The sequence below is a fragment of the Eleutherodactylus coqui genome, chromosome 12 (genome assembly GCF_035609145.1).
Source record: "Eleutherodactylus coqui strain aEleCoq1 chromosome 12, aEleCoq1.hap1, whole genome shotgun sequence".
NCBI classification, from domain to species: domain Eukaryota; kingdom Metazoa; phylum Chordata; class Amphibia; order Anura; family Eleutherodactylidae; genus Eleutherodactylus; species Eleutherodactylus coqui.
This window is the reverse complement of record NC_089848.1, coordinates 65,794,958-65,807,639: the sequence shown is the minus strand read 5'-3', so window position 1 is coordinate 65,807,639 and position 12,682 is coordinate 65,794,958. Positions and strand designations below refer to the sequence as shown.

The following is a 12,682-nucleotide window of genomic DNA, read 5'->3' as shown; positions in this document are numbered from 1 at the left end:
CGTACGTACTTGGGCGAACATCTGGTTCATTTTACTATAACTAGACCCTACTGTAATGGAAACAGGTCCATGTGTTTACCCTTAAGTCATATGTTTGCCTCTATACGTTTTATCATAACGGAAAATAGAAATAATCAGACGCTGAAATGTTCCTAGCGGGGATGGTTCATTTATTTTTCTTGCCAGAGACTGTCAGTAAATCTGATTGCCGCTTTCTTTATAAATCATTTGCTAAACCAACCTAATATAACATACTCAAGGAATGTCAATTTTCGAAAAAAAGCACCAAAAAAAAAGAATGATTTTTAAATGAATTAGATTAATTGAAAACATGTGTTTCGAAAGAAAATTAACTAATGGGCAATTCAGACTAAGAAACATTAGTGAGTTTACTGGATAACTAAACATTTCTGGGAAAGAGACAACAAATTAATCTTTATTGAAGAATTGAAGACAGAGAAGATCTTAAAAGAATTCTCGAATTAAGTCTACTTTCGAAAATTCTGATTATTACAAGCCAGATACAGGAATTGACATAGGATTACTGCTTCCAATTTGCTTTCTCCCATCCTTGCTGTTTACACACTGCAATCCAGGAAAGTTGTGTCTGCGTGCTAGGGGTACATTGTTTAAAAAGGTCCCGCAAAGTGGAGATATAGGCATCAAAAATTGGAAATGTGCTGAATAGTTTGTACTATATTAAATGGACACTAATCTTTCACGCAACTTCTACTCATCCATAAGTTTATGTGTACATCTTCAATTTTGCAATATAGTTGTATTAAAAAAAATGTGGTTTACCACTGAAAATCTAATTTAAAGTGCCTACCACTAGGGTCCCCCTTCCAGCACTTTTTCAATCCACTGCCTGTTTTTATACATTTGGCTTCTGTAGTAACAGGGACATGGGGACACTGCTAGTTAATACATGCAACAGAGGATTGGACATTCAGATGCTGCCTTGCAGTTGATTGAGGCAGCGCTATGCAAGGCAGCATGGGAAGTGTGAGAGGAAGTCCTGGACAGTACACTACTGGCAAAATGGCTGGCTTAAGATACTTCCCACTTGTAAGGGAATAGCAAATAGCAGAGATAGCAGAAAAATAGGAAACTCTACATGGAAAACCGAATTGATAAAGTTCAAACTGGGTACAAACAGCAGCAAAGCAGCCATCAATGTCGACCTGTGAGGCTTTTTCTCAAATAATTTTTTTTCTAAACTGAGGTATTCTTTAAGAAATAAAAATGGTGACATACTACCCTCTCAGTTGCTCAAGTATAGCACCAGCCTTATCTAGCACTATATTGTTAAATTGTTGAATGAGGCACAAAAAGTGTCTAAAACATAATAACTGTGATGCAAGGCATATTTGTAATTCGAGAAAGCATTATCTTGCATTTAATTAGTAAATATCCCCCAGTATCGCTAGTTACTGGGACAACTGACATCAAACTATGTCATGGGTATGTTAGTGCAAACCAATATTTGCAATATGATATGCTATTGGGGTCCAAATTAAATGTTAGAGGTAAGCTGAGCTCAGGAGAATAACTCTCACCACATCAACTCTTAGCATGATCAAAGTTATCTGTTTATTGATTGACAGACTGCAGCTTTTATACAGGCACATGATCTAATTACAATAATTCAAATCTATTATAATTCATTTATTACCATTGGTCAAAGAAACATAAACATGCAAGATAAGGAATTTAACATCGAAATTGCTGAAGGGAAAGCAGTGCAGATGCAGTAGAATCCTACATGATTAACTTCTCAGAATGCAAAGATACTTTAATTATAAACAATAATTGTTTAGAGAGAGACAGGAGAACAGGGTGCAATGACCCGTGACATTCAATCTAGGGCCTTGGAATGTTCTAATCATCAAGCCCCTTCTTATTCTTCAATATATTTTAGCAAATCTTGTTTAAGATTGGCTACAAAATGGCTATGCATGGGATAAAATATATAGTCACTCATTTTACTAACAGGTAACAATTAGAGATGAGCGAGTATACTCGCTAAGGCACATTACTCGAGCTAGTAGTGCCTTAGCCGAGTATCTCCCCGCTCGTCTCTAAAGATTCGGGGACCGGCGGTGGCCGGGGAGCGGCGGGGGAGAGCGGGGAGGAATGGAGGGGAGATCTCTCTCTCCCTATCTCCCCCCGCTCCCCGCCGCAACTCACCTGTCACCCGCGCTGGTCCCCGAATCTTTAGAGACGAGCGGAGAGATACTCGGCTAAGGCACTACTCGCTGGAGTAATGTGCCTTAGCCAGTATACTCGCTCATCTCTAGTAACAATTAAAGCTGATTTTGTTAATCGAATATATCAGATCCTGGTGATCACATGAATAATCAGATAATCCTAGAAAGAGATAGTATGCAATACAACAGCATTATTACTTTTTACATTGCATAATTACATAGAATAAAACTAAAGTACTAAGTAATAAAGAAAACAATTGTTTTTTCAATACAGCCATTGATCATTGTACAGCCATAGTTCCTATGTTCTCCCTGTATCACCACATAAGTGTTCATTATATGAGTCACTTTATTTTTTAGATGGTGATCACTTATAGAGAACCATTGGCAAAAAAAATGGAAAAATATTTTGGAGTTTTTGGAGTTATCTTTTTACAAATGGGAAACCTAAATAGACTGAAAGATTGCAAAAAGATTTTGGAGTCCTGACCTATGGAATGTATAGATGCTTACAAATTTCACACGTTTTTGCTTACACTAGCAATAAACTCCAACCTAAATGAACGATTTTTGAGATGTGTGAGCTCACAAGGAGAAGAGGAAGAAGCAATTCCAGTTTTTTAGAAATTATTGCCAAAATAGTCGCTGATATATGATTCTGAATGAAACCTGTTGCCTGAACCCAGGACAGGTGTGCCCACTGCTCCTGTGTATGTGTTATTCTGAAAGGCTGTAGCGTTTTAGAATAAACTCACTTGGAAATTTGACTCAGAATGGAGCCATGAGTTAAAAAGGAGGGCCATGATGGCTTCTCCTGACCTGAAGACCTGAGAGCTCTCTCCCCATACAAGAAGGGGAGAGAGCTGTCAGTCAACATGATCTGGGTAGGTAGAAGCAAGGGCGGCCCACCTCTAAGACTTGGAGCTCCATTCTGAGTCAAATATTATTATGAAACACCACAGAGTTTCAGAAGAACACATACATGGGGCAATGGGCATACCCATCCTGGGTTCATGCTGCCCAAAATAGTCAAGAGAAATAGAAGCATCATATAATTTCTATCTCAAAAACTATACATAACATCTATTTGGCTAAAGCTAATTTCAGGGACAACTCAAAATGTCCAAAATGTATAACTTGTCCATCCTATCTATTATGTTTTGACACAGGAATTGCACCCGCTATTGGATATTAAGTGTTGCCACATTATTTCTTGTTAATCTTATTTGGCATTTTCCCACACAACACAGATATTGGCTAGAAGCTACAGATGGAACGTGGATCGGGGAATTGTGGTGCAACTAGACTTTCAGATATGGGACTAGACACACCCTTCACATGAGTATAGATTAGAGTGATTCTAAGCGCTTTGTGGCACTTGCGATGTAATATATAGTCAGTTTTGATATTCCTTGAATAGTAGGATTCATATCTGGACCCCATATGTACAGCCTGTTTAGCAACTAAGTATAGATAGTGCACTTTACGTTCAGATGATTGTACTTAGCTTTCCATTGATCTTTATGTGATTTGTGTCTGGAGTTTCATAGTTTGATGACCTACAATATATTTTTTATGTATATATGATCAATGACTTGTGTTAATGCTGATTTAATATTTGAGAGAACATGAATTGTTCAGATGTTGTGAATTGGCATAGTATTTTTGTGATATATTTAGTGCCTGCACTGCGTATTGTCTTGAATTTCTTTCTACAAGTCTTTACTGTTCTTCTGGTAAAGTAGTGGTCTGACCTCTACACCTCAGATTTTATGTTTAATGCAATCCATGTCACATGATCTGCCACATGATATCAGCACAAATACACATATTTCGCAAGGACCCTGAGTAAGCAACATGAAGGCCAATTAGCTCTCCAAACAGGTCAGAGCAAAGTTATGAAAAAATATAAATCAGGGTTGGGTTAAAAACAAAATATTTAAAACTTTTCTATACAGATGAATAAGGCTGCAGTGCGCATGAGTGAAAATCGCTCCATTCTTTCAAGGACACTTGGGACTCCATTCTCATGATTGGTGGGGATCGCAGTGGTTGGAACCTCACTGATTAGCCTTCTATCACCCACCCTGTACATGATAAGTGACACGTTCTTTTAGAGAGACAACCCCTATAAGAATTTAGCAGCATTGGCATGGAAAGGACTGAAAGAAGAACTTAAACATACGGGGGGGGGGGGGGGGGAATATGGAAGCACCATACGAAATGCATGTGATTTTAATAATTAGCACTGAGCTGCCATTTGGACCCCTGATTGGCTGAGATCTTTCCCGCCAAATTTGTGTTTATTTCACCTCTTGCCCTGCTCTGAGTGGTTTTGAGAGCCAACTGGTGACAGCAGCTGAGTGGCTCAAAACCCTGACCAATGGAACCCTGTTGCTTGGGCAGATGTTCACTTCTGCCCGGTAGCATCTGTGCCATATTACCTCCACTTAATATTAGTCTCTACAATTTATCGCTCCATGTAAGAGGAGCCTTAGGGCTCATTCACATGGGCATATGTGCAATTGTGCTTGCCTCAGTGCAACGTATTTGTGCAGTGAACAAGTCTTTTTTGCACACGTATTGGCATATTCTAATTTACTTTTTTCATGTGCAAAGCATGGTTTTTGTGCGTGGGATGCAACCATGCTCTAATTTAAATGGGTATTTAGCCTGTTTGCACATCACAGAGCCCCATAGAGGTCTATTGGAGGTGCACACATGCTCATCTGCCCCTGTAGATATGCGCTAAACGCAGCACATACCCGTGATCACCATTACTTTGTTAGGCAAATAAGTGCTTTAAATCAGGGTGGGATGATTCCCCGCCCATGTGAACGAGCGGTGCCTGCGCTCCATTTTTGCGCAGGCATGAACACATAATACACTCGTTCACTGCGCAAAAAAAATGTGCAGGAACAAAAACGTATTATGTTACTCACTTGTCAGTTGAAGCCCTCATACTGAAAGGTAACACCTATATGTAGATTACACAGTGATCAGCTGGGACTATCTACTGAACCTCCCTGCAAAATAACCTCTGCACAGGTCATGGGACATGTCTAGAACAGTCTCCCATATACGTCTATGGGTCCCCTCCTGTCTATTGTGTGAGTGGCCCTAGAAACAGCCATGAATCATATCTTCTTAATAACATAGTAACATAGTATGTTAGGCTGTAAAAAGACACGTCCATCCAGTTCAGCCCATTTTTCCCCCAATGTTGATCCAAAACAATGAGGTAGAAGACACTTTTCCCCATTTAAGAGAAAAAAATTCTTCCTGACTCCAATCTGGCAATCAGAATAATACCCGGATCACTAACATTTCTGAAGTAATTAGTGATTATTATTACATATAATATTGAATCACTCAAGAAAGGCATCCATACCCATCTTGTACTCTTTTATCGACTTCACCATCACTACGTCCTCAGGCAGAGAGTTCCATAGTCTCACTGCTGTTACAGTAAAGAGCTCTATTCTATGTCACTGTAGAAACCTTCTTTCCTCTAGACGTGGAGGGCGCCCCCTTGTTACAGTCACAGCCCTGGATTTAAATAGATGATGGGAGAGATCTCTGTATTGTCCTCCGATTATATTTATACGTAGTTATCAGGTCGCCCCTCAGCCCTCTTTTTTCCAAACTAAATAATCCCAATTTTGATAACCTCTCTGGGTATTGTAGTCCGCCCATTCCATTTATTACTTTAGTTGCCCACCTTTGTACCCACTCAAGCTCTGATATGCCCTTCTTGAGTACTGGTGCCCAAAACTGTCCACAATATTCCATGTGTGGTCTGACCAGTGACTTGTAAAGAAGAAGAACAATGTTCTCGTCATGTGCCCCTAGACCTCTTTTGATGCACCCCATGATCCTATTAGCCTTGGCAGCAGCTGCCTAACACTGGCTGCTCCAGTTAAGCTGACAGTTAACTAAAACCCCCAAATCCTTTTCCAGGTTAGTGTTACCAAATGGTTTCCCATTTAATGTGTATTGGTGACATGTATTTCCTCTGTCCATCTGCAGAACCTTACATTTATCAGTGTTAAACCTCATTTGCCACTTTTCTGACCCCAACTTATCCAGATCGATTTGCAACCGCATTCTGTCCTCTTGTGTTAATTACTTTACATCATTTTGAAACATCTGCAAATATTTCTATTTTACTGCACAATCCTTCTACCAGGTCATTAATAAATATATTAAAAAGAATAGTGCCCAGTACTGCCCCCTGTGGTACCCCACTAGTGACATATTCAGAGTATGTACCATTTATAACCCCCCTCTGCTTTCGATCATTGAGCCAGTTACTTACCCACTTACACACATACTTTTAATGCTGTTAAAATGTAGCTCAGGAAAGATGGCCGCCCCCATAGTCATTTACAGACAACAGAATAAAAAATTATACAATCAAAAAATAAACACAGATTGGAAAAATTGAAAATCTTTCACTATCTGGTTTTAATTAATACATTTTTTTAGTGACAGAGTCTCTTTAAAATATTGGTGTCTTCTTATGTGAAAAAATGGACTTTGGGCATCCTAGGCTCCAGGACCTGGGTGTGACTGATACTTCTACATCCTCTATAGTTATGCCATTAATGACATTATATTTTCCTTAGTATAGTGTGATGTAGCTCTGAAGACAACCTGAAAGTGATCCTGAGGTCAGTGCTTGTATACTTGTTACATAAATGTTACTTTATATACCTCTTTTGCTAGTTTTGACCCAATGAAGGACTGAAGTTTAAAAGCTTGTTTTGTGTGTAGGTTAGGAAAGTTGTAGTTTGCTTCTGGGAGCTACTATTAGGAAACATTTACATGCAAGATATATGAAATTTATGTTTTGCGATTGTGCATCAGGACAATAGAGCCATAAAAGACATTGTTGGAGAGACATTTGTCTTTTAATCTACTTCAAAAACTATATCTCCCTTTGCAAGCAACTTGTTTTTGCACCAATGCATCTCAAATAAAAATGAAGCATTTCTTAATAATTCCAATTAAAAAATCTCCTACATGTTTATGTCTACAGCTCCTATATATCCTGAATGAATGACAGCGAGAGCTGCCTGTGATTGGCTGAGCACGTCAGCCAATCACAAACAGCTCTTTCGGCAGGCGGGGATTTTATATCCCCGCCGGCTGATAGATCAGCTCTAGAGAGCTGAGGACAGCCAGGAGAAGACACGGCTGAGCCCCGGCAGCCAAAGGCAGGTAAGTGTGTCTTTTTTTTGGTTTTTAAACCACTTTTACTTGATTTCCAGGGAAGGGCTTATATTTAAAGCCCTTCTCTGAAATCATTTGCCGGCAGCAGAATCCTCAACCGCAGCTGACATGTGTGACAGCTGCGGTAGAGAATTGAAGAATTCTTCTGCTGCATCTGTTACAGATGTGGCAGTTGCAGCAGCAGGGAATTCTTTTAACTAGCGGGGATGAAGGAAACATCTGCTGCATGCGGCAGATGTGTTCTTCATCCCCGTGGGGAACACGGCAGCGGCGGACAGGTAAGTATATATATATATTTTTATTTTTTTTTACACTAAAATGTTTCTTTTTCAGGGAAGGGCTTATATGTAAAGTCCTTCCCTGAAAAGGAATGCAGGGGGCCAGCAGAGCATTGTTTTCAATGGAGCCACCAGCAGCAGCCAACACTCTCACAGTGGATCCAGACAGGTGAGTATAGGGTCTCTGGGGGCACGGGCAGAATCAGACCCGGCCGTGTGCATGAGGCTGAAATGTTTCAAAATAACTACATTTTTTTGGCTACTTTGTTATTAATGAAGCAAAAAGTCTATTAAAATGTTTATTAAAGGAGTTGTCCGGCCACACAGGGTAAAAATTTTTATAATGCTGCTGCTTTCCTTTCAGTAAGGATAGTAACAGACAGCATACAGGGGCTCAAACCGGCCGGCAGATCAGCTGCAATGTCAGTTTCTTACCTTAGATTCTGATCTTCACTGCAGCTTTCAAAGATGGCGCCTCTCTGCGCTCTCCCTCTTCTGTGTGCGCGCTCCCGATGGTAGTAAGAGACATGAAAAGGCAGGATTTCCCTCAGCTCACGTCCTAGCCCCGCCCATGACACGCCCACCTCTATTGAACTGCTCTACAGTCTCTCCCCGCCCAGGCCCCGCCCCCTGCTGCATACTATAATCAGAGGGGGTGTGGCCAGGGGAGACTGCGTTATACACTCATGTCAGGATAAAATCCTGGCATGACTGTAAACACTAGCACTGTGTATAGTGAATGCAGAGGGGCGGGGGAGAGCCGAGAGAGAACTCTCCTGCAGCCCCCCACTGCAAGGCTACCTACTGCCCCCCCACCCTGCTAAAGTGAAACAAAACATTTCCCCACACACACATGCCCTCATAGTCCCCTCCCACAGCGACCCCCCCTCACAATGACCCCCCCCCCCACAGTGCACTCTCCCACAGTGCCCCCCTAATGATCCCCCACAGTGCCACAAACAGTGCCCTCTACAGTACCCCCGACACATGCCCCCCAGAGTCCCCCCCACTGCACTCCAAAGTAGCCCCCCTCCACATGCCCCCCATCCACAGCGTCCCTTTACAGTGCTCCCGCCCCCCCCCCCCTGACAGCCACTTGCACACACACATCCATCCATCCTCCCCCCCCCCCACGAGAGCCCGCCCCTCCTCTCATTCTTACCTTGGAGTTGAAGAGCCAGCAGCCACGCCTCCCCTGCAGGCAGCTTCCCAGGCTGAAGTTCTTCTGCACCTGCGCAGAGCTGTGCTGGAGAGGCGCGTCCCCGGTCATCCCGACAAGAAGAGGAGAAGAGACTTGTCGGAACCAGGAACCATGGCAACCGAGGAGCAACACAGGGGGGGGGGGCAGCCAAGAGGTAAGTGAATAACTTCTGTTTGCCTAATTTACAATGCACAATGTATATTACAAAGTGCATTGTAATGGGCAAACAGAAGTAATGACACCTAATGTTTATGGCCGGACAACCCCTTTAAGAACAAGGGTGAGTTTGTAATTGTGCAAAGACCAGAGGGTCTCTTATTTATCAATATGGAGATGTTTGCTTGTTTTTAAAGGGCGAACAGTTATGTGACACAGAATATGACCAGCACGGTATGTCAGTAATTTAGTTACATCGTAGATATGAGATTAAAGTCTCCATAAAAGGCATGTGGCAATCTTTAAAGTCAGGCAGATAAGCAATTACAAAACTCTATCTAAAGGAAGAAATATCGAAGGAAAAGACAGCAAGATATCCTAATTAATATACTATGCCCATTACTAGTAATCTGTTCATGATGCTGACCGGATGGAAACACGAGGAAATCATTCATTTGTCATTACCTCAGTCGCTAATACAATATACAGTAACATATGATGTTGTTATAGTTTTGAACGAAATAAGCTATACTGGCATGCACCTATAGATCTCCATGGACGTAATCCGTCACCATAGAGCAATATATAAGGCATGTTAAACATCTGGATTTAATGTCAGACATTCGCCGTGTCGACACAGCTGTAAATGCATTTTTGATGAACTTGAGATTTGCTAAAAATAGCTGAAATTCTCTGCAAATGAGATGAAGGAATGTTACTGGTCACCATAAAGATCTGAGGGCTCTAACCATTGTAAAAATACATTTTTGTATGTTCTTGTAGTCCAGATGGATTCCTAGGGGACCTTTAAGGTCTCTGTCAGTCCAGTCCATAATACCAGAATACTGTATCATAATGATGGCCCCGTTTGAAATGTTATATCTCTACAGATGAAACCTCAAATTTAGTGCCACGTAGTAAAAAGACTACAAAATGTAGTATAGTAAATTGCTAAAAATAGTATATAGTAGGACTGCTTTTCCAGCTTGAAGTCTATAGCATGCAGAGGAGTAATAATGCCCTTTGTTTCTGAGTAGTAGCTTCAAGAAATGAAAGACAATCTTCAAGATTTGAAAGTTGTGATGTTAGTCAACATGCAAGATGTAACACCAACATGTACTTCACTTTCAGCCCCATCATGGGTCTAACAGATTCATTGATTCCTGTCATGCTGCTAATTCAAGTCTTTAACCCCTGAAAGACCAGGGTGTTTTGGTCCTTAAGGCCTCATGCACACGGCAGGTCAGGATTCCGGCTGTGGAATCCCGCACGGAATCCGGGCCTGACCACGGTGGGTGACCGTGTGTACCTGTCGTCTTCTTAGCCCATGTCGTCTTCTTCACCTTTGCTTGGGAAAGGTTGGGAAACACTGGACTATTTTCCTAGATTATTCAATATTACACAAGTTATTTCCAGATCTCTATCATAAGTTTGAAAGACACATTTGTAAAAGTGACATGTTATTTACCTCTTCACTTGTATTTGCAAACTTCAAGTATAATTACGGGTCCCTTGCAACAAAAAGGGATTGTCCCTTTAAAAAGAATAAGTCATTAGTTACTGACCTATTGTATAAATCAAGTTTTTGGTGTTTTTTTTTTTAGATTTTTGATGTGGTAATATGTATTTAAAAAAATCGTTAAATCCTGCAGTTTTCACAATGACCACTAAGCCTTATAATAGTCTAGCAATTCCTGGTGTGTAGAGAAAATGTTTCAGCACTTATTGCATTATCATCACAGGCAGAATTACAAGGAAGGTAACAGTTATGTATAGATAACATATTATCCACTATTCACAATAGGTCATGGTCACAGCTCACCTCCTTCCCCTCCCTGCACAATGGTCTCTGTACAGATCATAAAGCATGCCAAGAACACTCATCCATAGAATTATATGGGTCAAGTCCTGTCCATTGTCTCCTATGGCCCATGAAGCTGCGTGAAAAACATCTCTAAATGATCTTGACTGCAGCTCAGGTAGGATAGCACCCTCATAACCATGTACTAAAATAGAATAAAAAAAACTAAAGTCAGAAAATAAAATTAGATTTAGAAAAAATCTTAGTAAAAAAAGAATAGTAAAAAATATAGGTCATACATTCTCTTTAACCCCAAGAGGTATATATACATCCTGGGTGCGCAGGGTTTGTATGAAGCAGGTTGAGAAGATGAGACCAGTCAATACACTGCTGCAATCAGCATTCCCAAAAATTATGGCTGTTATGCCCTTTCCATTCTGACAACGATATTTAATTCTCTCATTCGGCATTCAGAATAGCCCTCTCATGATGAGATCACAAGGTGCCATGTCAGCTTTCTGAAGGTGCCCAGGTCTGTCATGTATTTCTACCTGTTAAGATGTGCTGCAGGCACTTCTTTATACAATGCCAGCAGAAATAACATATGCTGTAACACTAAAGTATTGCAGTATATGCTATTAGCGAGCAAACGGTTGCAAGCCCTTTTATGGGACTAAAAAAAGTAAAAGTGATTTTTTTTCTCTTAATGTATACAATAAAGGATACCGAAAGTTTTAAAAAAATCCTGTTCCTGTATATATAATATAAAAAATGTAAACAAAAAAGATATATATATATATATTTGGTAGTGTGGTGTCTGTAAAATTCAGATCTATCAAAATAATACATTATTTATATGGAACAAAAAGAATACAAAATGCCAGAATTGCACTTTTTTGGTCACCCGCATCTCTAAGAGAAATTGATTAAAAAGCGATCAAAAAGTCGTATGCACTTCAAAATAGAAAGTACAGGATGTCCCACAAAAAACAAGCCCTCAAACAGCTATATTGACAGAAAAATCAAAAAGTTATGGTGGTCAGAAGATGGTGGCAGAAAACTTTTTTTTTTCAAAGTTATCTTACTTTTTAAAAGCAGTAAGCTAAAAAATATGTTGGTATCGTCATAATGATACTGTAATGATACTGACCCACAGAATAGAGTTATCATATCAGCTTTACTGCAGTGTGTATGCTGTAACAACAAGAACACTGTCCAAATGGGGGAATTGTTTTTTTTTTCATTGCCATTTCACTCCACTTGTACTTTATACACTTTTACAATTTTCTATTATGTGGTACATTAAATAGAACCACTAAAAATACACCTCATCCTGCAAAAAACGAGCCCTCAGACAGCTGTGTGGATGGAAAAAACAAAAGCGTAATGATTTTTTTTTAATTAAAAAAAGGGGTCTTCATTATTAAGGGGTTAACGCCAAACGTAGTTCAAAAACGTAAACTCCTTCTTCAGCAGAGTTGTCATACAGTATATCGGTAACTCCTTTGGTGATACTTGTGCCTGTCTATAGCATGGCATGAACATGATGGTCTCTGATGATTTCCTTAAATGAAAAATACAAGATGTTTATGGGGTTAATGCGCAAATAATGGTTTTCTTTGACCCTTCAAAGACACATTTTTACTCTTTCCAGAAAGAAAATCACTGGTGATACTGTAGATCGGGAGTGTCCAACCTTTTGGCATTTCTGGGCCACACTGGAAGAATAAGAGTTGCCTTGGGCCGCACATTAAATACACAAACACTAACAAAAGCTGATAGGCAAAGAAAAAGAACTGTG

General features: G+C 40.2%; 1 long non-coding RNA gene across 1 annotated transcript; it reads right to left on the bottom strand.

Moving 5' to 3' along the window:
- Window positions 1-10,366: 10,366 nt before the first annotated feature.
- On the bottom strand, window positions 10,367-10,976 carry LOC136587181 (uncharacterized). Its single transcript, XR_010787431.1, has 3 exons — window positions 10,903-10,976; window positions 10,549-10,614; window positions 10,367-10,462 (listed from the first exon to the last, which is right to left on the bottom strand). It is a non-coding gene; the product is annotated as an uncharacterized lncRNA (long non-coding RNA).
- Window positions 10,977-12,682: the final 1,706 nt, after the last annotated feature.